Source organism: Chiloscyllium punctatum, chromosome 24, assembly GCF_047496795.1.
Source record: "Chiloscyllium punctatum isolate Juve2018m chromosome 24, sChiPun1.3, whole genome shotgun sequence".
Lineage (NCBI taxonomy): Eukaryota > Metazoa > Chordata > Chondrichthyes > Orectolobiformes > Hemiscylliidae > Chiloscyllium > Chiloscyllium punctatum.
In genome coordinates, this window is record NC_092762.1 from 46,278,928 (window position 1) to 46,294,116 (window position 15,189).

A 15,189-nucleotide genomic window follows, 5' to 3' on the forward strand; every position below is an offset into this window, starting at 1 on the left:
GAGTGCGACTGAGACTGAGACTGAGTCTGAGACTGAGACTGAGTCTGAGTCTGAGACAGAGACTGAGACTGAGACTGAGACTGAGTCTGAGACTGAGACTGAGACTGAGACTGAGACTGAGTCGGAATCTGAGACTGAGTCCGAGACTGAGACTGAGACTGAGATTGAGTCTGGGACTGAGACTGAGTCTGGGACTGAGACTGAGTCTGAATCTGAGACTGAGACTGATTCTGAGTCTGAGACTGTGACTGAGTCTGAATCTGAGACTGAGTCCGAGACGGAGACTGAGACTGAGACTGAGTCTGAGTCTGAGACTGAGACTGAGACTGAGACTGAGTCTGAGACTGAGTCTGAGACTGAGACTGAATCTGAGTCTGACACTGAGACTGAGACTGAGACTTAGGCTGAGACTGAGACTGAGACTGAGACTGAGTCTGAGACTGAGACAGAGACTGAGACTGAGTCTGAGACTCAATCTGTGACTGAGTCTGAGTCTGAGACTGAGACTGAGTCTGAGACTGTGTCTGAGTCTGAGACTGAGACTGAGTCTGAGACTGAGACTGAGACTGAGTCAGAGACTGAGACTGAGTCTGAGACTCAATCTGTGACTGAGTCTGAGTCTGAGACTGAGACTGAGTCTGAGACTGAGTCTGAGTCTGAGACTGAGACTGAGTCTGAGACTGAGACTGAGACTGAGTCTGAGACTGAGTCTGAGACTGAGTCTGAGACTGAGACTGAGTCTCAGTCTGACACTGTGACTGAGACTGAGACTGAGTCTGAGACTGAGTCTGAGACTGAGTCAGAAACTGAGACTGAGTCTGAGACTCAATCTGTGACTGAGTCTGAGTCTGAGACTGAGTCTGATTCTGAGTCTGAGACTGAGACTGAGTCTGAATCTGAGACTGAGTCTGAATCTGAGACTGAGTCTGAGACTGAGACTGAGTCTGAGACTGAGTCTGAGACTGAGATTGAGTCTCAGTCTGACACTGAGACTGAGACTGAGTCTGAGACTGAGTCTGATACTGAGTCTGAGATTGAGACTGAGTCTGAGACTGAGACTGAGTCTGAGACTGAGACTGAGACTGAGTCTGAGACTGAGACTGAGACTGAGACTGAATCTGAGACTGAGACTGAGACTGAGACTGAGTCTGAGTCTGAGACTGAGGCTGAGTCTGAGACTGAGTCTGAGACTGAGTCTGGGACTGAGTCTGAGTCTGAGACTGAGACTGAGTCTGAGACTGAGACCGAGACTGAGTCTGAGACTGAGACCGAGACTGAGACTGAGACTGAGTCTGAGACTGAGGCTGAGACTGAAACTGAGTCTGCGACAGAGACTGAGTCTGAGACTGAGTCTGAGTCTCAGACTGAGGCTGAGTCTGAGACTGAGGCTGAGACTGAAACTGAGTCTGAGACAGAGACTGAGACTGAGTCTGAGACAGAGACTGAGACTGAGTTTGAGACTGAGACTGAGTCTGAGACTGAGACTGAGTCTGAGACAGAGACTCAGACTGAGTTTGAGACTGGGACTGAGTCTGAGTCTGAGACAGAGACAGAGACTGAGACTGAGACTGAGTCTGAGTCTGAGACTGAGACTGACTGTGAGACTGAGACTGAGACTGAGACTGAGACTGAGTCTGAGACTGAGTCTGACACTGAGTCTGAGACTGAGACTGAGTCTGATACTGAGTCTGAGACTGATTCTGGGACTGAGTCTGAGTCTGAGACTGAGACTGAGTCGGAATCTAAGACTGAGTCCGAGACTGAGACTGAGACTGAGATTGAGTCTGGGACTGAGACTGAGTCTGGGACTGAGACTGAGTCTGAATCTGAGACTGAGACTGATTCTGAGTCTGAGACTGAGACTGAGTTTGAATCTGAGACTGAGTCTGAGACTGAGACTGAGACTGAGACTGAGTCTGAGTCTGAGTCTGAGACTGAGACTGAGACTGAGTCTGAGACTGAGTCTGAGACTGAGACTGAGACTGAGTCTGAGACTGAGTCTGAGACTGAGACTGAATCTGAATCTGACACTGAGACTGAGACTGAGGCTGAGACTGAGACTGAGACTGAGTCTGAAACTGAGTCTGAGTCTGATACTGAGACTGAGACTGAGACTGAGTCTGAGTCTGAGACTGAGACTGAGACTGACTCTGAGACTGAGACTGAGACTGAGACAGAGTCTGAGACTGAGACAGAGTCTGAATCTGAGACTGAGTCTGAGACTGAGACTGAGTCTGAGACTGAGTCTGAGACTGAGACTGAGTCTCAGTCTGACACTGTGACTGAGACTGAGACTGAGTCTGAGACTGAGTCTGAGACTGAGTCAGAGACTGAGACTGAGTCTGAGACTCAATCTGTGACTGAGTCTGAGTCTGAGACTGAGTCTGATTCTGAGTCTGAGACTGAGACTGAGTCTGAATCTGAGACTGAGTCTGAATCTGAGACTGAGTCTGAGACTGAGACTGAGTCTGAGACTGAGTCTGAGACTGAGATTGAGTCTCAGTCTGACACTGAGACTGAGACTGAGACTGAGTCTGAGACTGAGTCTGATACTGAGTCTGAGATTGAGACTGAGTCTGAGACTGAGACTGAGTCTGAGACTGAGACTGAGACTGAGTCTGAGACTGAGACTGAGACTGAGACTGAATCTGAGACTGAGAATGAGACTGAGACTGAGTCTGAGTCTGAGACTGAGGCTGAGTCTGAGACTGAGTCTAAGACTGAGTCTGGGACTGAGTCTGAGTCTGAGACTGAGACTGAGTCTGAGACTGAGACCGAGACTGAGTCTGAGACTGAGACCGAGACTGAGACTGAGACTGAGTCTGAGACTGAGGCTGAGACTGAAACTGAGTCTGAGACAGAGACCGAGACTGAGTCTGATACTGAGACTGAGACTGAGACTGAGACTGAGTCTAAGACTGAGGCTGAGACTGAAACTGAGTCTGAGACAGAGACTGAGTCTGAGACTGAGTCTGAGTCTCAGACTGAGGCTGAGTCTGAGACTGAGGCTGAGACTGAAACTGAGTCTGAGACAGAGACTGAGACTGAGTCTGAGACAGAGACTGAGACTGAGTTTGAGACTGAGACTGAGTCTGAGACTGAGACTGAGTCTGAGACAGAGACTCAGACTGAGTTTGAGACTGGGACTGAGTCTGAGTCTGAGACAGAGACAGAGACTGAGACTGAGACTGAGTCTGAGTCTGAGACTGAGACTGACTGTGAGACTGAGACTGAGTCTGAGACTGAGTCTGACACTGAGTCTGAGACTGAGACTGAGTCTGATACTGAGTCTGAGACTGATTCTGGGACTGAGTCTGAGTCTGAGACTGAGACTGAGTCGGAATCTAAGACTGAGTCCGAGACTGAGACTGAGACTGAGATTGAGTCTGGGACTGAGACTGAGTCTGGGACTGAGACTGAGTCTGAATCTGAGACTGAGACTGATTCTGAGTCTGAGACTGAGACTGAGTTTGAATCTGAGACTGAGTCTGAGACTGAGACTGAGACTGAGACTGAGTCTGAGTCTGAGTCTGAGACTGAGACTGAGACTGAGTCTGAGACTGAGTCTGAGACTGAGACTGAGACTGAGTCTGAGACTGAGTCTGAGACTGAGACTGAATCTGAATCTGACACTGAGACTGAGACTGAGGCTGAGACTGAGACTGAGACTGAGTCTGAAACTGAGTCTGAGTCTGATACTGAGACTGAGACTGAGACTGAGTCTGAGTCTGAGACTGAGACTGAGACTGACTCTGAGACTGAGACTGAGACTGAGACAGAGTCTGAGACTGAGACAGAGTCTGAATCTGAGACTGAGTCTGAGACTGAGACTGAGTCTGAGACTGAGTCTGAGACTGAGACTGAGTCTCAGTCTGACACTGTGACTGAGACTGAGACTGAGTCTGAGACTGAGTCTGAGACTGAGTCAGAGACTGAGACTGAGTCTGAGACTCAATCTGTGACTGAGTCTGAGTCTGAGACTGAGTCTGATTCTGAGTCTGAGACTGAGACTGAGTCTGAATCTGAGACTGAGTCTGAATCTGAGACTGAGTCTGAGACTGAGACTGAGTCTGAGACTGAGTCTGAGACTGAGATTGAGTCTCAGTCTGACACTGAGACTGAGACTGAGACTGAGTCTGAGACTGAGTCTGATACTGAGTCTGAGATTGAGACTGAGTCTGAGACTGAGACTGAGTCTGAGACTGAGACTGAGACTGAGTCTGAGACTGAGACTGAGACTGAGACTGAATCTGAGACTGAGACTGAGACTGAGACTGAGTCTGAGTCTGAGACTGAGGCTGAGTCTGAGACTGAGTCTAAGACTGAGTCTGGGACTGAGTCTGAGTCTGAGACTGAGACTGAGTCTGAGACTGAGACCGAGACTGAGTCTGAGACTGAGACCGAGACTGAGACTGAGACTGAGTCTGAGACTGAGGCTGAGACTGAAACTGAGTCTGAGACAGAGACCGAGACTGAGTCTGATACTGAGACTGAGACTGAGACTGAGACTGAGTCTAAGACTGAGGCTGAGACTGAAACTGAGTCTGAGACAGAGACTGAGTCTGAGACTGAGTCTGAGTCTCAGACTGAGGCTGAGTCTGAGACTGAGGCTGAGACTGAAACTGAGTCTGAGACAGAGACTGAGACTGAGTCTGAGACAGAGACTGAGACTGAGTTTGAGACTGAGACTGAGTCTGAGACTGAGACTGAGTCTGAGACAGAGACTCAGACTGAGTTTGAGACTGGGACTGAGTCTGAGTCTGAGACAGAGACAGAGACTGAGACTGAGACTGAGTCTGAGTCTGAGACTGAGACTGACTGTGAGACTGAGACTGAGTCTGAGACTGAGTCTGACACTGAGTCTGAGACTGAGACTGAGTCTGATACTGAGTCTGAGACTGATTCTGGGACTGAGTCTGAGTCTGAGACTGAGACTGAGTCTGAGTCTGAGACTGAGACTGGGTCTGAGACTGAGACTGAGTCTGAGTCTGAGACTGAGACTGGGTCTGAGACTGAGACTGAGTCCGAGACTGAGACAGAGACAGAGACTGAGTCTGAGACTGAGATTGAGTCTGAGACTGAGACTGAGACTGAGTCTGAGACTGAGACAGAGACAGAGACTGAGTCTGAGACTGAGATTGAGTCTGAGACTGAGTCTGAGACAGACTGAGCCTGAGACTGAGAATGAGTCTGAGACTGAGACTGAGTCTGAGACTGAGACTGAGTCTGAGACTGAGTCTGAGACTGAGACTGAGTCTGAGACTGAGTCTGAGACTGAGACTGAGACTGAGTCTGAGACTGAGACTGAGTCTGAGACTGAGACTGAGTCTGAGTCTGAGACTGAGACTGAGACTGAGTCTGAGAAACAGACTGAGTCTGAGACTGAGTCTGAGACTGAGACTGAGTCTGAGACTGAGTCTGAGACTGAGACCGAGTCTGAGACTGTCTGAGACTGAGACTGAGACTGAGACTGAGACTGAGTCTGAGACTGAGTCTGAATCTGAGACTGAGTCTGAGACTGAGACTGAGTCTGATACTGAGTCTGAGACTGACTGAGCCTGAGACTGAGACTGAGACTGAGTCTGAGACTGAGTCTTATACTGAGTCTGAGACTGAGTCTGGGACTGAGTCTGAGACTGAGACTGACTGTGAGACTGAGACTGAGACTGAGACTGAGTCTGAGACTGAGTCTGACACTGAGTCTGAGACTGAGACTGAGTCTGATACTGAGTCTGAGACTGATTCTGGGACTGAGTCTGAGTCTGAGACTGAGACTGAGTCTGAGTCTGAGACTGAGACTGGGTCTGAGACTGAGACTGAGTCTGAGTCTGAGAATGAGATTGAATCTGAGACTGAGACTGAGACTGAGTCTGAGACTGAGACAGAGACAGACACTGAGTCTGAGACTGAGATTGAGTCTGAGACTGAGTCTGAGACTGACTGAGCCTGAGACTGAGACTGAGTCTGAGACTGAGTCTGAGACTGAGACTGAGTCTGAGACTGAGTCTGAGACTGAGACTGTGTCTAAGACTGAGTCTGAGACTGAGACTGAGACTGAGTCTGAGACTGAGACTGAGTCTGAGACTGAGACTGAGTCTGAGTCTGAGACTGAGACGGAGACTGAGTCTGAGAAACAGACTGAGTCTGAGACTGAGTCTGAGACTGAGACTGAGTCTGAGACTGAGTCTGAGACTGAGACTGAGACTGAGTCTGAGACTGAGACAGAGAGAGAGACTGAGTCAGACTGAGATTGAGTCTGAGACTGAGTCTGAGACTGACTGAGCCTGAGACTGAGACTGAGTCTGAGACTGAGACTGAGTCTGAGACTGAGACTGAGTCTGAGACTGAGTCTGAGACTGAGACTGAGTCTGAGACTGAGTCTGAGACTGAGACTGAGACTGAGTCTGAGACTGAGACTGAGTCTGAGACTGAGACTGAGACTGAGTCTGAGACTGAGACCGAGTCTGAGACTGTCTGAGACTGAGACTGAGACTGAGACTGAGACTGAGTCTGAGACTGGGTCTGAATCTGAGACTGAGTCTGAGACTGAGACTGAGTCTGATAATGAGTCTGAGACTGACTGAGCCTGAGACTGAGACTGAGACTGAGTCTGAGACTGAGTCTTATACTGAGTCTGAGACTGAGTCTGGGACTGAGTCTGAGACTGAGATTGAGACTGGGTCTGAGTCTGAGACTGAGACTGAGTCTGGAACTGAGACTGAGATTGAGACTGAGTCTGAGTCTGGGACTGAGACTGATTCTGAGACTGAGACTGAATCTGAGTCTGACACTGAGACTGAGACTGAGACTGAGGCTGAGACTGAGACTGAGACTGAGTCTGAAACTGAGTCTGAGTCTGATACTGAGACTGAGACTGAGACTGAGTCTGAGTCTGAGACAGAGACTGAGACTGAGTCTGGGACTAAGACTGAGTCTGAGTCTGAGACTGAGACTGAGTCTGAGTCTGAGACTGAGACTGAGTCTGAGACTGAGACTGAGACTGAGACTGAGACTGAGTCGGAATCTACGACTGAGTCCGAGACTGAGACTGAGACTGAGATTGAGTCTGGGACTGAGACAGAGTCTGGGACTGAGACTGAGTCTGAATCTGAGACTGAGACTGATTCTGAGTCTGAGACTGAGACTGAGTTTGAATCTGAGACTGAGTCCGAGACTGAGACTGAGACTGAGACTGAGTCTGAGTCTGAGACTGAGACTGAGTCTGAGACTGAGACTGAGACTGAGACTGAGACTGAGTCTGAGATTGAGTCTGAATCTGAGACTGAGTCTGAGACTGAGACTGAGTCTGATACTGAGTCTGAGACTGACTGAGCCTGAGACTGAGACTGAGACTGAGTCTGAGACTGAGTCTGATACTGAGTCTGAGACTGAGTCTGGGACTGAGACTGAGACTGAGACTGAGTCTGAGACTGAGTCTGAGACTGAGACTGAGACTGAGACTAAGTCTGAGACTGAGTCTGAGACTGAGACTGAGACTGAGACTGAGTCTGAGACTGAGACTGAGACTGAGTCTGAGACTGAGTCTGAATCTGAGACTGAGTCTGAGACTGAGACTGAGTCTGATACTGAGTCTGAGACTGACTGAGCCTGAGACTGAGACTGAGACTGAGTCTGAGACTGAGTCTGATACGGAGTCTGAGACAGAGACTGAGTCTGAGTCTGAGTCTGAGACTGGGTCTAAGACTGAGACTGAGTCTGAGACTGAGTCTGAGACTGAGACTGAGACTGAGTCTGAGACTGAGACAGAGACAGAGACTGAGTCTGAGACTGACTGAGCCTGAGACTGAGACTGAGTCTGAGACTGAGACTGAGTCTGAGACTGAGAATGAGTCTGCGACTGAGTCTGAGACTGAGACTGAGTCTGAGACTGAGTCTGAGACTGAGACTGAGACTGAGTCTGAGACTGAGACTGCGTCTGAGACTGAGACTGAGTCTGAGTCTGAGACTGAGACTGAGACTGAGTCTGAGACAGAGACTGAGTCTGAGACTGAATCTGAGACTGAGACTGAGTCTGAGACTGAGTCTGAGACTGAGACTGAGACTGAGTCTGAGACTGAGACAGAGAGAGAGACTGAGTCTGAGACTGAGATTGAGTCTGAGACTGAGTCTGAGACTGACTGAGCCTGAGACTGAGACTGAGTCTGAGACTGAGACTGAGTCTGAGACTGAGACTGAGTCTGAGACTGAGTCTGAGACTGAGACTGAGTCTGAGACTGAGTCTGAGACTGAGACTGAGACCGAGTCTGAGACTGAGACTGAGTCTGAGACTGAGACTGAGACTGAGTCTGAGACTGAGACCGAGTCTGAGACTGTCTGAGACTGAGACTGAGACTGAGACTGAGACTGAGTCTGAGACTGAGTCTGAATCTGAGACTGAGTCTGAGACTGAGACTGAGTCTGATACTGAGTCTGAGACTGACTGAGCCTGAGACTGAGACTGAGACTGAGTCTGAGACTGAGTCTTATACTGAGTCTGAGACTGAGTCTGGGACTGAGTCTGAGACTGAGACTGAGACTGGGTCTGAGTCTGAGACTGAGACTGAGTCTGGAACTGAGACTGAGATTGAGACTGAGTCTGAGTCTGGGACTGAGACTGATTCTGAGACTGAGACTGAATCTGAGTCTGACACTGAGACTGAGACTGAGACTGAGGCTGAGACTGAGACTGAGACTGAGTCTGAAACTGAGTCTGAGTCTGATACTGAGACAGAGACTGAGACTGAGTCTGAGTCTGAGACAGAGACTGAGACTGAGTCTGGGACTAAGACTGAGTCTGAGTCTGAGACTGAGACTGAGTCTGAGTCTGAGACTGATACTGAGTCTGAGACTCAGACTGAGACTGAGACTGAGACTGAGTCGGAATCTAAGACTGAGTTCGAGACTGAGACTGAGACTGAGATTGAATCTGGGACTGAGACTGAGTCTGGGACTGAGACTGAGTCTGAATCTGAGACTGAGACTGATTCTGAGTCTGAGACTGAGACTGAGTTTGAATTTGAGACTGAGTCCGAGACTGAGACTGAGACTGAGACTGAGTCTGAGACTGAGACTGAGACTGAGACTGAGTCTGAAACTGAGACTGAGACTGAGACTGAGTCTGATACTGAGTCTGAGACTGACAGCCTGAGACTGAGACTGAGACTGAGTCTGAGACTGAGTCTGATACTGAGTCTGAGACTGAGTCTGGGACTGAGACTGAGACTGAGACTGAGTCTGAGACTGAGTCTGAGACTGAGACTGAGACTGAGACTAAGTCTGAGACTGAGTCTGAGACTGAGACTGAGACTGAGTCTGAGACTGAGACTGAGACTGAGTCTGAAACTGAGACTGAGACTGAGACTGAGTCTGATACTGAGTCTGAGACTGACAGCCTGAGACTGAGACTGAGACTGAGTCTGAGACTGAGTCTGATACTGAGTCTGAGACTGAGTCTGGGACTGAGACTGAGACTGAGACTGAGTCTGAGACTGAGTCTGAGACTGAGACTGAGACTGAGACTAAGTCTGAGACTGAGTCTGAGACTGAGACTGAGACTGAGTCTGAGACTGAGACTGAGACTGAGTCTGAGACTGAGTCTGAATGTGAGACTGAGTCTGAGACTGAGACTGAGTCTGATACTGAGTCTGAGACTGACTGAGCCTGAGACTGAGACTGAGACTGAGTCAGAGACTGAGTCTGATACTGAGTCTGAGACTGAGTCTGGGACTGAGACTGAGACTGAGACTGAGACTGGGTCTGAGTCTGAGACTGAGACTGAGTCTGGAACTGAGACTGAGATTTAGACTGAGTCTGAGTCTGGGACTGAGACTGATTCTGAGACTGAGACTGAATCTGAGTCTGACACTGAGACTGAGACTGAGACTGAGGCTGAGACTGAGAATGAGACTGAGTCTGAAACTGAGTCTGAGTCTGATACTGAGACTGAGACTGAGTCTGAGTCTGAGACAGAGACTGAGACTGAGTCTGGGACTAAGACTGAGTCTGAGTCTGAGACTGAGACTGAGTCTGAGTCTGAGACTGAGACTGAGTCTGAGACTGAGACTGAGACTGAGACTGAGTCGGAATCTAAGACTGAGTCCGAGACTGAGACTGAGACTGAGATTGAGTCTGGGACTGAGACTGAGTCTGGGACTGAGACTGAGACCGAGTCTGAGACTGTCTGAGACTGAGACTGAGTCTGAGACTGAGAATGAGTCTGAGACTGAGTCTGAATCTGAGACTTAGACTGAGACTGAGACTGAGTCTGAGACTGAGTCTGAGACTGAGACTGAGACTGAGACTGAGTCTGAGACTGAGACTGAGACTGAGACTGAGTCTGAGACTGAGTCTGAATGTGAGACTGAGTCTGAGACTGAGACTGAGTCTGATACTGAGTCTGAGACTGACTGAGCCTGAGACTGAGACTGAGACTGAGTCTGAGACTGAGTCTGATACTGAGTCTGAGACTGAGTCTGGGACTGAGACTGAGACTGAGACTGAGTCTGAGACTGAGTCTGGTACTGAGTCTGAGACTGAGACTGAGACTGGGTCTGAGTCTGAGACTGAGACTGAGTCTGGAACTGAGACTGAGATTGAGACTGAGTCTGAGTCTGGGACTGAGACTGATTCTGAGACTGAGACTGAATCTGAGTCTGACACTGAGACTGAGACTGAGACTGAGGCTGAGACTGAGACTGAGACTGAGTCTGAAACTAAGTCTGAGTCTGATACTGAGACTGAGACTGAGACTGAGACTGAGTCTGAGTCTGAGACTGAGTCTGAGACTGAGTCTGGGACTGAGTCTGAGACTGAGACTGAGACTGGGTCTGAGTCTGAGACTGAGACTGAGTCTGAGACTGAGACTGAGACTGAGACTGAGACTGAGTCGGATTCTAAGACTGAGTCCGAGACTGAGACTGAGACTGAGATTGAGTCTGGGACTGAGACTGAGTCTGGGACTGAGACTGAGTCTGAATCTGAGACTGAGACTGATTCTGAGTCTGAGACTGAGACTGAGTTTGAATCTGAAACTGAGTCTGAGACTGAGACTGAGACTGAGACTGAGTCTGAGACTGAGTCTGAGACTGAGACTGAGACTGAGTCTGAGACTGAGTCTGAGACTGAGACTGAATCTGAATCTGACACTGAGACTGAGACTGAGGCTGAGACTGAGACTGAGTCTGAAACTGAGTCTGAGTCTGATACTGAGACTGAGACTGACTCTGAGACTGAGACTGAGACTGAGACAGAGTCTGAGACTGAGACAGAGTCTGAATCTGAGACTGAGTCTGAGACTGGGACTGAGTCTGAGACTGAGTCTGAGACTGAGACTGAGTCTCAGTCTGACACTGTGACTGAGACTAAGACTGAGTCTGAGACTGAGTCTGAGACTGAGTCAGAGACTGAGACTGAGTCTGAGACTCAATCTGTGACTGAGTCTGAGTCTGAGACTGAGTCTGATTCTGAGTCTGAGACTGAGACTGAGTCTGAATCTGAGACTGAGTCTGAATCTGAGACTGAGTCTGAGACTGAGACTGAGTCTGAGACTGAGTCTGAGACTGAGATTGAGTCTCAGTCTGACACTGAGACTGAGACTGAGACTGAGTCTGAAACTAAGTCTGAGTCTGATACTGAGACTGAGACTGAGACTGAGACTGAGTCTGAGACTGAGTCTGAGTCTGAGACAGAGACTGAGACTGAGTCTGGGACTAAGACTGAGTCTGAGTCTGAGACTGAGACTGAGTCTGAGTCTGAGACTGAGACTGAGTCTGAGACTGAGACTGAGACTGAGACTGAGACTGAGTCGGAATCTACGACTGAGTCCGAGACTGAGACTGAGACTGAGATTGAGTCTGGGACTGAGACAGAGTCTGGGACTGAGACTGAGTCTGAATCTGAGACTGAGACTGATTCTGAGTCTGAGACTGAGACTGAGTTTGAATCTGAGACTGAGTCCGAGACTGAGACTGAGACTGAGACTGAGTCTGAGTCTGAGACTGAGACTGAGTCTGAGACTGAGACTGAGACTGAGACTGAGACTGAGTCTGAGATTGAGTCTGAATCTGAGACTGAGTCTGAGACTGAGACTGAGTCTGATACTGAGTCTGAGACTGACTGAGCCTGAGACTGAGACTGAGACTGAGTCTGAGACTGAGTCTGATACTGAGTCTGAGACTGAGTCTGGGACTGAGACTGAGACTGAGACTGAGTCTGAGACTGAGTCTGAGACTGAGACTGAGACTGAGACTAAGTCTGAGACTGAGTCTGAGACTGAGACTGAGACTGAGACTGAGTCTGAGACTGAGACTGAGACTGAGTCTGAGACTGAGTCTGAATCTGAGACTGAGTCTGAGACTGAGACTGAGTCTGATACTGAGTCTGAGACTGACTGAGCCTGAGACTGAGACTGAGACTGAGTCTGAGACTGAGTCTTATACTGAGTCTGAGACTGAGTCTGGGACTGAGTCTGAGACTGAGACTGAGACTGGGTCTGAGTCTGAGACTGAGACTGAGTCTGGAACTGAGACTGAGATTGAGACTGAGTCTGAGTCTGGGACTGAGACTGATTCTGAGACTGAGACTGAATCTGAGTCTGACACTGAGACTGAGACTGAGACTGAGGCTGAGACTGAGACTGAGACTGAGTCTGAAACTGAGTCTGAGTCTGATACTGAGACAGAGACTGAGACTGAGTCTGAGTCTGAGACAGAGACTGAGACTGAGTCTGGGACTAAGACTGAGTCTGAGTCTGAGACTGAGACTGAGTCTGAGTCTGAGACTGATACTGAGTCTGAGACTCAGACTGAGACTGAGACTGAGACTGAGTCGGAATCTAAGACTGAGTTCGAGACTGAGACTGAGACTGAGATTGAGTCTGGGACTGAGACTGAGTCTGGGACTGAGACTGAGTCTGAATCTGAGACTGAGACTGATTCTGAGTCTGAGACTGAGACTGAGTTTGAATTTGAGACTGAGTCCGAGACTGAGACTGAGACTGAGACTGAGTCTGAGACTGAGACTGAGACTGAGACTGAGTCTGAAACTGAGACTGAGACTGAGACTGAGTCTGATACTGAGTCTGAGACTGACAGCCTGAGACTGAGACTGAGACTGAGTCTGAGACTGAGTCTGATACTGAGTCTGAGACTGAGTCTGGGACTGAGACTGAGACTGAGACTGAGTCTGAGACTGAGTCTGAGACTGAGACTGAGACTGAGACTAAGTCTGAGACTGAGTCTGAGACTGAGACTGAGACTGAGTCTGAGACTGAGACTGAGACTGAGTCTGAAACTGAGACTGAGACTGAGACTGAGTCTGATACTGAGTCTGAGACTGACAGCCTGAGACTGAGACTGAGACTGAGTCTGAGACTGAGTCTGATACTGAGTCTGAGACTGAGTCTGGGACTGAGACTGAGACTGAGACTGAGTCTGAGACTGAGTCTGAGACTGAGACTGAGACTGAGACTAAGTCTGAGACTGAGTCTGAGACTGAGACTGAGACTGAGTCTGAGACTGAGACTGAGACTGAGTCTGAGACTGAGTCTGAATGTGAGACTGAGTCTGAGACTGAGACTGAGTCTGATACTGAGTCTGAGACTGACTGAGCCTGAGACTGAGACTGAGACTGAGTCAGAGACTGAGTCTGATACTGAGTCTGAGACTGAGTCTGGGACTGAGACTGAGACTGAGACTGAGACTGGGTCTGAGTCTGAGACTGAGACTGAGTCTGGAACTGAGACTGAGATTTAGACTGAGTCTGAGTCTGGGACTGAGACTGATTCTGAGACTGAGACTGAATCTGAGTCTGACACTGAGACTGAGACTGAGACTGAGGCTGAGACTGAGAATGAGACTGAGTCTGAAACTGAGTCTGAGTCTGATACTGAGACTGAGACTGAGACTGAGTCTGAGTCTGAGACAGAGACTGAGACTGAGTCTGGGACTAAGACTGAGTCTGAGTCTGAGACTGAGACTGAGTCTGAGTCTGAGACTGAGACTGAGTCTGAGACTGAGACTGAGACTGAGACTGAGTCGGAATCTAAGACTGAGTCCGAGACTGAGACTGAGACTGAGATTGAGTCTGGGACTGAGACTGAGTCTGGGACTGAGACTGAGACCGAGTCTGAGACTGTCTGAGACTGAGACTGAGTCTGAGACTGAGAATGAGTCTGAGACTGAGTCTGAATCTGAGACTTAGACTGAGACTGAGACTGAGTCTGAGACTGAGTCTGAGACTGAGACTGAGACTGAGACTGAGTCTGAGACTGAGACTGAGACTGAGACTGAGTCTGAGACTGAGTCTGAATGTGAGACTGAGTCTGAGACTGAGACTGAGTCTGATACTGAGTCTGAGACTGACTGAGCCTGAGACTGAGACTGAGACTGAGTCTGAGACTGAGTCTGATACTGAGTCTGAGACTGAGTCTGGGACTGAGACTGAGACTGAGACTGAGTCTGAGACTGAGTCTGGTACTGAGTCTGAGACTGAGACTGAGACTGGGTCTGAGTCTGAGACTGAGACTGAGTCTGGAACTGAGACTGAGATTGAGACTGAGTCTGAGTCTGGGACTGAGACTGATTCTGAGACTGAGACTGAATCTGAGTCTGACACTGAGACTGAGACTGAGACTGAGGCTGAGACTGAGACTGAGACTGAGTCTGAAACTAAGTCTGAGTCTGATACTGAGACTGAGACTGAGACTGAGACTGAGTCTGAGTCTGAGACTGAGTCTGAGACTGAGTCTGGGACTGAGTCTGAGACTGAGACTGAGACTGGGTCTGAGTCTGAGACTGAGACTGAGTCTGAGACTGAGACTGAGACTGAGACTGAGACTGAGTCGGATTCTAAGACTGAGTCCGAGACTGAGACTGAGACTGAGATTGAGTCTGGGACTGAGACTGAGTCTGGGACTGAGACTGAGTCTGAATCTGAGACTGAGACTGATTCTGAGTCTGAGACTGAGACTGAGTTTGAATCTGAAACTGAGTCTGAGACTGAGACTGAGACTGAGACTGAGTCTGAGACTGAGTCTGAGACTGAGACTGAGACTGAGTCTGAGACTGAGTCTGAGACTGAGACTGAATCTGAATCTGACACTGAGACTGAGACTGAGGCTGAGACTGAGACTGAGTCTGAAACTGAGTCTGAGTCTGATACTGAGACTGAGACTGACTCTGAGACTGAGAC